General features: G+C 46.1%; 1 long non-coding RNA gene across 2 annotated transcripts; it reads right to left on the bottom strand.

Annotated features, from left to right (window-relative positions):
• Positions 1-4,254: 4,254 nt before the first annotated feature.
• LOC115463751 lies at positions 4,255-8,842 on the bottom strand. 2 transcript variants are annotated; one of them, XR_003941070.1, is made up of 4 exons: positions 8,570-8,842; positions 6,814-7,248; positions 6,333-6,703; positions 4,255-4,431 (listed from the first exon to the last, which is right to left on the bottom strand). It is a non-coding gene; the product is annotated as an uncharacterized LOC115463751 (long non-coding RNA). The 2 variants fall into 2 exon arrangements; XR_003941069.1 differs by lacking the exon at positions 4,255-4,431 and adding an exon at positions 4,624-4,987.
• Between the last annotated feature and the right edge of the window lie 2,326 nt (positions 8,843-11,168).

Raw genomic sequence — 11,168 nt, 5'->3', positions numbered from 1 at the left:
CGCTGCACAAACATAGAAGAAAGACAGTCCCTGCTCAAAGAGCTTACAATCTAATAGACAAAAAATAAAGTAAGCAAATCAAATCAATTAATGTGTACAGGAAGGAGGAGAGGAGGGTAGGTGGAGGCGAGTGGTTACAAGTGGTTACGAGTCAAAAGCAATGTTAAAGAGGTGGGCTTTCAGTCTAGATTTAAAGGTGGCCAAGGATGGGGCAAGACGTAGGGGCTCAGGAAGTTTATTCCAGGCGTAGGGTGCAGTGAGACAGAAGGCGCGAAGTTTGGAGTTGGCAGTAGTGGAGAAGGGAACAGATAAGAAGGATTTATCCATGGAGCGGAGTGCTCAGGAAGGGGTGTAGGGAAGGACGAGTGTGGAGAGATACTGAGGAGCAGCAGAGTGAGTACATTTATAGGTTAGTAGAAGAAGTTTGAACAGGATGCGAAAACGGATAGGGAGCTAGTGAAGCGACTTGAGGAAAGGGGTAGTATGAGTAAAGCGACTCTGGCGGAAGACAAGACGGGCAGCAGAGTTTTGAACCGATTGGAGAGGGGAGAGGTGACAAAGTGGGAGGCCAGCAAGAAGCTGATTGCAGTAGTCTAAACAAAAGGTGACAAGGGTGTGGATGAGGGTTTTGGTAGAGTGCTCGGAAAGAAAGGGGCGGATTTTACGGATGTTGTAAAGAAAGAAACGACAGGTCTTGGCGATCTGCTGGATATGAGCAGAGAAGGAGAGAGAAGAGTCAAAGATGACCCCAAGGTTTCGAGCTGAGGAGACAGGGAGAATGAGAGAGCCATCAACAGAAATAGAAAACGGGGGGAGTGGGGAGGTGGGTTTGGGGGGAAAAATGAGAAGCTCGGTTTTGGTCATGTTTAATTTCAGGTGGCGTTGAGACATCCAGACAGCAATGTCAGACAAGCACGCTGAAACTTTGGTTTGGATGCAAGGTGAGATATCAGGGGTAGAAAGGTATATTTGGGAGTCATCAGCATAGAGATGGTAGGAAAAACCATGGGATGAGAACAAAAAAACAGCAAGCCGATCAGCAAACAACACCTTGTGACAGGAAACAGAATGCCAGGAAATGGCAGTTATTTAAACTAGATAGTGATGCATATGTATGAGCTCCTCGTTGAGTATGTAAATTATCTACGTAAGCTCAAACGAAAAAGGATGACGGCATGGCACCAATAGTGAAGCCAATGTCGTCCACTCAAAGGAAAAAACAGCAACATTATATACCATTAAAAGTAAAATTGGAACATCAAATAAGTAAAAACTAATAAAATAATGAATAAAAAACATACCATAAAAAATGGATAAAACTTGTATAAATGTTCTTAATACAAAGAAATATGAATCATAGAAAAGTTTATTTTTTAAAATTAATTATAGAAATATGTAAAGAAATATTATAATTAAAAAAATTCTATAAATCATTTGACCAGAAAAAAAAAAAAATATATATATATATATATATATATTTATATTTATATTAAATAATGTGAAATGTAAAAAAAAATGTTTGACGAATGAGCAAATGATTATGCTATTGGCCAAAAGGGACAAAAAAATAAATTTTTCTAAAGAAACATTCAGACCATGTGGAGATAACGAATTTAAGAGAAAAGTAATTCTTTGTTCCTCTTTGAGTAATTGTGTATCAAGATTCCTTCCTCTCCATGATGCCCTCAAGACTTTAAAAACTATAAATTTTAAATCATTGATATTGGATTCTGAAAAAGATAAGAAACTTACCGGAGAGAACAAAAAAACAGCAAACCGATCAGCAAACAACACCACTGAGAGGGACCAACTCCGCATTTGTTACATAGGCAGAAAGCAGGAGCCAATGATATCAGTCTTCAGGGCAGGTGCCAAATCAGGAGCAGAAGCTGGGTTTTGCAGCAGAGTCAGAAAATTGGAGTCACTGCTTACAGACTAAAAAAAAGAGAAGAGAACAGTTAACAATACAGAGTCAACTACCAGCACCAGTATAACATCTTGCGCAGCAGGACCAGGTAGTAAATTAAATATCCAGTAACGATAAGATAACCTTCTGGGAAGTCCCATAGGAGGAGCCGATTCAGGAGAAGAAGCCATCAGTGATGTCACACTATTTGGTGGGCCAATGGGAGGAGCTGACTCTAGAGCAGAAGCTGCTTTCCTAGCAAAGTCAGAAAGCAGGAGCCAGTAATGTCAGACTTTTGGGCGGGTCAATAGGAGGAGCAGAGTCCAGAGCAGAAGTCATTTTTGTAGCAGTCAATATGTAGAAATAAATCAAAACCTACAAAAGAATATGATAACTTTTTTATTGGGCTAACAATACATTTTATGTTTAGCTTTTGAAGGTAACCCTTCTTCATCAGCATCGAAATAAGCAAATGTTGACAAATATCAGAATATTTAATTGAAACACAAAAGTATTTAAAAGACAGTCCCACAGGGAAAGGGAAGGATGGCTTAGGTGAGAAACAGGTAGAGCAGGGTGCTGAGAGACAGGGACAGAAGGATGGCTGATAACAGAGTGACAAAACAGTTTAATTTTAAGGTTTATATTGAAATAGAAAGCCCAGATCTTTGTTAAGCCCTGTCTGGTGGGTGTCAAAATATTTCATCATTTTCACTTCAAAGGTCTTACATTCCTGGATTATCTTAATAGTTCCTTTTAGTATTCTTACCAAAGATGATTGATGCAGTGCTCTGGTTTTGTAAGGTGCTGTTCCACAGAGATGGCATCCCGGTTGAAATTGGAATATTTAATATTATGTCTATGCAAATTGAGCCTTGTCTTTAGCATCTGGCTTCTTCTCCAGTATAGCACCATTCTTCACACATTTTACATTGAATGATATACCACATTTGAAGATAAGCATGTGAAGGATCCCCTTATGCTGAATGTTTTTCTCATGTGAGTGACTGTAGGATCATGTGCAATGTGTTGTTGGCACAGTTTGAAGCTAGGTGTATTGTAGGGGCATGTGCCATTCTCTTTTTGAGCTTCTATTGGGAGTTTGCTTTTCACTACTTTGTGTTTTAAATTAGGTGGGTGTCTGAAGGCCAGCACTGGTAGGGCTGGGAATATCTCTTTTAGCAATTCATCCTCCTGGAGTAGTGGCTGTAGATCTCTTATAATTCTCACTTTTTCTAGTTCTGGTTTGTATATCACTACAAGAGGGATTCTCTCTGTGGCTTTTTCTTCCTTGTATTGCAGTAGGTTGTCTCTAGGTATTTTAATGGAAGAGGCAATACCCTTGGAGATTATTCTGAGGTTGTTACCTTTTTGTTTGAAGGAATAATCAGTTTGGATTTCTGAAGTGTTTATCTCTCTCTCTCTCTCTCTAGGGTGGTAGATAATTGATTTATTTATTTTTTTTTTTTTTTTGTTCAGAAAGTCTGAGGTGTCTTGCATAAAGCTGCTTGTCTGGTGCATGAAGAGTTTAAGAATCCCCTATATAAGTCCAGATATTTCCTCTGTAAGTGTGCCAAGACCAGATTTGATTGGTCTGCCAGGGTTTCTAGGTTTATGGATTTTAGGTAGCATATAGAATGTGCCCACAGAAGAATGTTGTTTTTTTTTTTTTTTTTTAAGATGCGAGTGTGCTTCCTTTGGCAGTGTTTTGATAAGATTTACCAGCTGTTTTGTATAATCCTTTGTGGGTTTCAGTTTGTTTACTATGCGTTACCTGAGAACTGTCTGCGTCCTTTTTCAATATATTACGTAGCAGAGTCAAACAGGAGCCAGTGATGTCAGACTTCTGAGCATGTCAAAGGGAAGAGAAGAGTCTGGAGCAGAAGCTGCTTTTGTGGCAGAGGCAGAAATGATGCCAGACTAAAAAACAGAGACGAGAGCAGTTAACAATACAGAGTGCAACAACAAGCACCAGTATAACAACATCTCACGCTGCAGGTCTGAGTGGTTCAGTAATGATGAGGAGTGATGAGATCACCTTCTATGAGTGCCATTGGGAGGAGCCGACTCAGGGGTAGAAGCCACATTTGTGGCATAGTGAGAGAGCAGGAACAAGTGATGTAGACTTCTGGACATGTCAAACGGAGGAGCTGAGTCAGAAGCACTTTGTCACGTTGACGGCAAAGTCAGATAGAGAAGCCAGTGATGTCAGACTTCTGGGCAGGCTAATGGTTAGAGCTGAGTCCAAAGCAGAAACCGCTTTCATGGCAGAGTCAGAGAGAAGAAGCCATTGATGTCAGACTGGGCCGATGGGAAGAGCTGACTGATTTCATAGCAAGTGATGTCAGCCTTGTAAGCGTTTCAATGGGAGCAGCTGAGTTCAGAGCAGAAGCCATTTTTGTAGCGGAGTCAGAAAGCAAGAGCCAGTGATGTGAGACTTCTGGGAAGGTCAATGGGAATAGCTGAGTCAGAAGCAGAAGCTGTGTTTGCAGCAGAGTCCGAAAACAGGAGCCACTGATATCAGACTAAAAAACAGAGAAGAGAACAGATAATAATACAGAGTGCAACATCAGTATAACAACATCTCATGCCACAACTGAGTGGTCAGTTAAATGTTCAGTAATGATGAGATCACCTTTTGGTGGGGGACAATGGAAGAGCGGACGCATGAGCAGTAGCTTCTTTTGTAGCAGAGAGCAGGAAGCAGTGATGTTAGACTTCTGGATGGGTCAATGGGAGGAGCTAAGTCTCCAGCAGAAGCTGCTTTCCTAGCAGAGTCAGAAAGCAGGAAGCAGTGATGTTAGACTTCTGGATGGGTCAATGGGAGGAGTCAAGTCCTTAGCAGAAGTTGCTTTTGTGGCAGCATCAGAATGTAAGAGCTTGTGATGTCACATTAGTAGGTGGGCCAACGAGAGGAACCAACTCAGGAGCCAACTCAGGAGCCAAAGCAGCTTTTGCTACACAGACAGAGAGCAGGAGCCAATGATGTCAGTCTTCAGGGCAGGTGAATGGGAGGTGCCAAATCAGGGGCAAAAGCTGGTTTTGCAGCAGAGTCAGAAAATAGGAGCCATTGCTTGCAAACTATAAAAAAGAGAAGAGAGCAGGTAACAATACAGAGTCAACTACCAACGCCAGTACAGCATCTCACGCAGCAGGACTGGGTAGTCAATTAAATATCCAGTATAGATGAGATCACCCTTCTGGCTGTCCAATGGGAGGAGCTGATTCGGGAGAAGAAGCTGCTTTTGTCAGTGATGTCAAACCAGGGGCGTATCTGGACTCCGGCGGTAGGGGGGGCCAGAGCCAGAGGGAGGGGGCACATTTTAGCCCCCCCCCCCCCCCGCCGCCGAGTCCCCACCGCCGAGCCCCCACCGCCACCAATGACTCTCTCCACCCCCCTCCCGCCGCCAACCCTCCCCCGCTGCCGTTGCTTACTTTTGCTGGCGGGGGACCCCAACCCCCGCCAGCCGAGGTCTGCTTCCACCTGCCGCTGCCGTAAAAACTTCTTCTTCAGCCGGCGGGGGACCCCAAACCCCCGCCAGCCGCCCCGCGGTGTTTAAAATTCATCTTCGGCCTCCGTGGCCGTGCTGCTCTGATAGGCGCTATTGAAATCCACTTCGGAGTCTGACGTCGTTGTACGTTGTACGTGCTGCGACGTCAGACTCCGAAGTGGATTTCAACAGCGCCTATCAGAGCAGCACGGCCACGGAGGCCGAAGATGAATTTTTAAACACCGCGGGGCGGCTGGCGGGGGTTTGGGGTCCCCCGCCGGCTGAAGAAGAAGTTTTTACGGCAGCGGCAGGTGGAAGCAGACCTCGGCTGGCGGGGTTGGGGTCCCCCGCCAGCAAAAGTAAGCAACGGCAGCGGGGGAGGGTTGATGGCGGGAGGGGGGTCCAGGGCAAAATCTGCAGGGGCCCAGGCCCCTGAGGCCCCACGCAGATACGCCCCTGTGTCAAACTACTAGGTGGGCCAATGGGAGGAGCCGACTAGAGCAGAAGCTGCTTTCGTAGCAGAGTCAATAAGTAGAAATAAATCAAAACATAGAAAGACAATAAGATGATACCTTTTTATTGGACTAACTTAATACATGATATGTTTAGCTTTCAAAGGTACCCTTCTTCTTCAGATTGTAAATAAGCAAATGTTGACAAATATCAGAATATATCATTGAAACACAAACTCATTCCAATGACAGTCTCACAGGAAGAGGGAGGGATGTCTTATATGAGAACCAGAGAGAGCAGGGTGGTTGGGAGACAGGGTTAGACAGATGGCTGATAAGAGAGTAACAAAACAGTTTATATTGGGATAGAAAGCCCAGATCTTTGTTAAGCCCTGTCTGGTGGGTGTCAAAATATTTCATCATTTTCACTTCAAAGATCTTACATTCCTGGATTATCTTAATATTTCCTTTTAGTATTCTTACCATAAGATGATTGATGCAGTGCTCTGGTTTTGTAAGGTGCTGTTCCACAGAGATGGCATCCCGGTTGAAATTGGAATATTTAATATTATGTCTATGCAAATTGAGCCTTGTCTTTAGCATCTGGCTTCTTCTCCAGTATAGCACCATTCTTCACACATTTTACATTGAATGATATATACCACATGTGATGTCAGCCTTGTAAGCGTTTCAATGGGAGCAGCTGAGTTCAGAGCAGAAGCCATTTTTGTAGCGGAGTCAGAAAGCAAGAGCCAGTGATGTGAGACTTCTGGGAAGGTCAATGGGAATAGCTGAGTCAGAAGCAGAAGCTGTGTTTGCAGCAGAGTCCGAAAACAGGAGCCACTGATATCAGACTAAAAAACAGAGAAGAGAACAGATAATAATACAGAGTGCAACATCAGTATAACAACATCTCATGCCACAACTGAGTGGTCAGTTAAATGTTCAGTAATGATGAGATCACCTTTTGGTGGGGGACAATGGGAAGAGCGGACGCATGAGCAGAAGCTTCTTTTGTAGCAGAGAGCAGGAAGCAGTGATGTTAGACTTCTGGATGGGTCAATGGGAGGAGCTAAGTCTCCAGCAGAAGCTGCTTTCCTAGCAGAGTCAGAAAGCAGGAAGCAGTGATGTTAGACTTCTGGATGGGTCAATGGGAGGAGTCAAGTCCTTAGCAGAAGTTGCTTTTGTGGCAGCATCAGAATGTAAGAGCTTGTGATGTCACATTAGTAGGTGGGCCAACGAGAGGAACCAACTCAGGAGCCAAAGCAGCTTTTGCTACACAGACAGAGAGCAGGAGCCAATGATGTCAGTCTTCAGGGCAGGTGAATGGGAGGTGCCAAATCAGGGGCAAAAGCTGGTTTTGCAGCAGAGTCAAAAAATAGGAGCCATTGCTTGCAAACTATAAAAAAGAGAAGAGAGCAGGTAACAATACAGAGTCAACTACCAACGCCAGTACAGCATCTCACGCAGCAGGACTGGGTAGTCAATTAAATATCCAGTATAGATGAGATCACCCTTCTGGCTGTCCAATGGGAGGAGCTGATTCGGGAGAAGAAGCTGCTTTTGTCAGTGATGTCAAACCAGGGGCGTATCTGGACTCCGGCGGTAGGGGGGGCCAGAGCCAGAGGGAGGGGGCACATTTTAGCCCCCCCCCCCCCCGCCGCCGAGTCCCCACCGCCGAGCCCCCACCGCCACCAATGACTCTCTCCACCCCCCTCCCGCCGCCAACCCTCCCCCGCTGCCGTTGCTTACTTTTGCTGGCGGGGGACCCCAACCCCCGCCAGCCGAGGTCTGCTTCCACCTGCCGCTGCCGTAAAAACTTCTTCTTCAGCCGGCGGGGGACCCCAAACCCCCGCCAGCCGCCCCGCGGTGTTTAAAATTCATCTTCGGCCTCCGTGGCCGTGCTGCTCTGATAGGCGCTGTTGAAATCCACTTCGGAGTCTGACGTCGTTGTACGTTGTACGTGCTGCGACGTCAGACACCGAAAGTGGATTTCAACAGCGCCTATCAGAGCAGCACGGCCACGGAGGCCGAAAATGAATTTTAAACACCGCGGGGCGGCTGGCGGGGGTTTGGGGTCCCCCGCCGGCTGAAGAAGAAGTTTTTACGGCAGCGGCAGGTGGAAGCAGACCTCGGCTGGCGGGGGTTGGGGTCCCCCGCCAGCAAAAGTAAGCAACGGCAGCGGGGGAGGGTTGATGGCGGGAGGGGGGTCCAGGGCAAAATCTGCGGGGGCCCAGGCCCCTGTGTCAAACTACTAGGTGGGCCAATGGGAGGAGCCGACTAGAGCAGAAGCTGCTTTCGTAGCAGAGTCAATAAGTAGAAATAAATCAAAACATAGAAAGACAATAAGATGATACCTTTTTATTGGACTAACTTAATACATGATATGTTTAGCTTTCAAAGGTACCCTTCTTCTTCAGATTGTAAATAAGCAAATGTTGACAAATATCAGAATATATCATTGAAACACAAACTCATTCCAATGACAGTCTCACAGGAAGAGGGAGGGATGTCTTATATGAGAACCAGAGAGAGCAGGGTGGTTGGGAGACAGGGTTAGACAGATGGCTGATAAGAGAGTAACAAAACAGTTTATATTGGGATAGAAAGCCCAGATCTTTGTTAAGCCCTGTCTGGTGGGTGTCAAAATATTTCATCATTTTCACTTCAAAGATCTTACATTCCTGGATTATCTTAATATTTCCTTTTAGTGTTCTTACCATAAGATGATTGATGCAGTGCTCTGGTTTTGTAAGGTGCTGTTCCACAGAGATGGCATCCCGGTTGAAATTGGAATATTTAATATTATGTCTATGCAAATTGAGCCTTGTCTTTAGCATCTGGCTTCTTCTCCAGTATAGCACCATTCTTCACACATTTTACATTGAATGATATATACCACATGTGATGTCAGCCTTGTAAGCGTTTCAATGGGAGCAGCTGAGTTCAGAGCAGAAGCCATTTTTGTAGCGGAGTCAGAAAGCAAGAGCCAGTGATGTGAGACTTCTGGAAGGTCAATGGGAATAGCTGAGTCAGAAGCAGAAGCTGTGTTTGCAGCAGAGTCCGAAAACAGGAGCCACTGATATCAGACTAAAAACAGAGAAGAGAACAGATAATAATACAGAGTGCAACATCAGTATAACAACATCTCATGCCACAACTGAGTGGTCAGTTAAATGTTCAGTAATGATGAGATCACCTTTTGGTGGGGGTCAATGGGAAGAGCGGACGCATGAGCAGAAGCTTCTTTTGTAGCAGAGAGCAGGAAGCAGTGATGTTAGACTTCTGGATGGGTCAATGGGAGGAGCTAAGTCTCCAGCAGAAGCTGCTTTCCTAGCAGAGTCAGAAAGCAGGAAGCAGTGATGTTAGACTTCTGGATGGGTCAATGGGAGGAGTCAAGTCCTTGCAGAAGTTGCTTTTGTGGCAGCATCAGAATGTAAGAGCTTGTGATGTCACATTAGTAGGTGGGCCAACGAGAGGAACCAACTCAGGAGCCAAAGCAGCTTTTGCTACACAGACAGAGAGCAGGAGCCAATGATGTCAGTCTTCAGGGCAGGTGAATGGGAGGTGCCAAATCAGGGGCAAAAGCTGGTTTGCAGCAGAGTCAGAAAATAGGAGCCATTGCTTGCAAACTATAAAAAAGAGAAGAGAGCAGGTAACAATACAGAGTCAACTACCAACGCCAGTACAGCATCTCACGCAGCAGGACTGGGTAGTCAATTAAATATCCAGTATAGATGAGATCACCCTTCTGGCTGTCCAATGGGAGGAGCTGATTCGGGAGAAGAAGCTGCTTTTGTCAGTGATGTCAAACCAGGGGCGTATCTGGACTCCGGCGGTAGGGGGGGCCAGAGCCAGAGGGAGGGGGCACATTTTAGCCCCCCCCCCGCCGCCGAGTCCCCACCGCCGAGCCCCCACCGCCACCAATGACTCTCTCCACCCCCCTCCCGCCGCCAACCCTCCCCCGCTGCCGTTGCTTACTTTTGCTGGCGGGGGACCCCAACCCCCGCCAGCCGAGGTCTGCTTCCACCTGCCGCTGCCGTAAAAACTTCTTCTTCAGCCGGCGGGGAACCCCAAACCCCCGCCAGCCGCCCCGCGGTGTTTAAAATTCATCTTCGGCCTCCGTGGCCGTGCTGCTCTGATAGGCGCTGTTGAAATCCACTTCGGAGTCTGACGTCGTTGTACGTTGTACGTGCTGCGACGTCAGACTCCGAAGTGGATTTCAACAGCGCCTATCAGAGCAGCACGGCCACGGAGGCCGAAGATGAATTTTAAACACCGCGGGGCGGCTGGCGGGGGTTTGGGGTCCCCCGCCGGCTGAAGAAGTTTTTACGGCAGCGGCAGGTGGAAGCAGACCTCGGCTGGCGGGGGTTGGGGTCCCCCGCCAGCAAAAGTAAGCAACGGCAGCGGGGGAGGGTTGATGGCGGGAGGGGGGTCCAGGGCAAAATCTGCGGGGGCCCAGGCCCCTGAGGCCCCACGCAGATACGCCCCTGTGTCAAACTACTAGGTGGGCCAATGGGAGGAGCCGACTAGAGCAGAAGCTGCTTTCGTAGCAGAGTCAATAAGTAGAAATAAATCAAAACATAGAAAGACAATAAGATGATACCTTTTTATTGGACTAACTTAATACATGATATGTTTAGCTTTCAAAGGTACCCTTCTTCTTCAGATTGTAAATAAGCAAATGTTGACAAATATCAGAATATATCATTGAAACACAAACTCATTCCAATGACAGTCTCACAGGAAGAGGGAGGGATGTCTTATATGAGAACCAGAGAGAGCAGGGTGGTTGGGAGACAGGGTTAGACAGATGGCTGATAAGAGAGTAACAAAACAGTTTATATTGGGATAGAAAGCCCAGATCTTTGTTAAGCCCTGTCTGGTGGGTGTCAAAATATTTCATCATTTTCACTTCAAAGATCTTACATTCCTGGATTATCTTAATATTTCCTTTTAGTGTTCTTACCATAAGATGATTGATGCAGTGCTCTGGTTTTGTAAGGTGCTGTTCCACAGAGATGGCATCCCGGTTGAAATTGGAATATTTAATATTATGTCTATGCAAATTGAGCCTTGTCTTTAGCATCTGGCTTCTTCTCCAGTATAGCACCATTCTTCACACATTTTACATTGAATGATATATACCACATGTGATGTCAGCCTTGTAAGCGTTTCAATGGGAGCAGCTGAGTTCAGAGCAGAAGCCATTTTTGTAGCGGAGTCAGAAAGCAAGAGCAAGTGATGTGAGACTTCTGGGAAGGTCAATGGGAATAGCTGAGTCAGAAGCAGAAGCTGTGTTTGCAGCAGAGTCCGAAA

The sequence above is a fragment of the Microcaecilia unicolor genome, chromosome 2 (genome assembly GCF_901765095.1).
Source record: "Microcaecilia unicolor chromosome 2, aMicUni1.1, whole genome shotgun sequence".
NCBI lineage: Eukaryota > Metazoa > Chordata > Amphibia > Gymnophiona > Siphonopidae > Microcaecilia > Microcaecilia unicolor.
The sequence above is the reverse complement of the archived record's forward strand: the minus strand, read 5'-3'. Positions and strand labels throughout refer to the sequence as shown.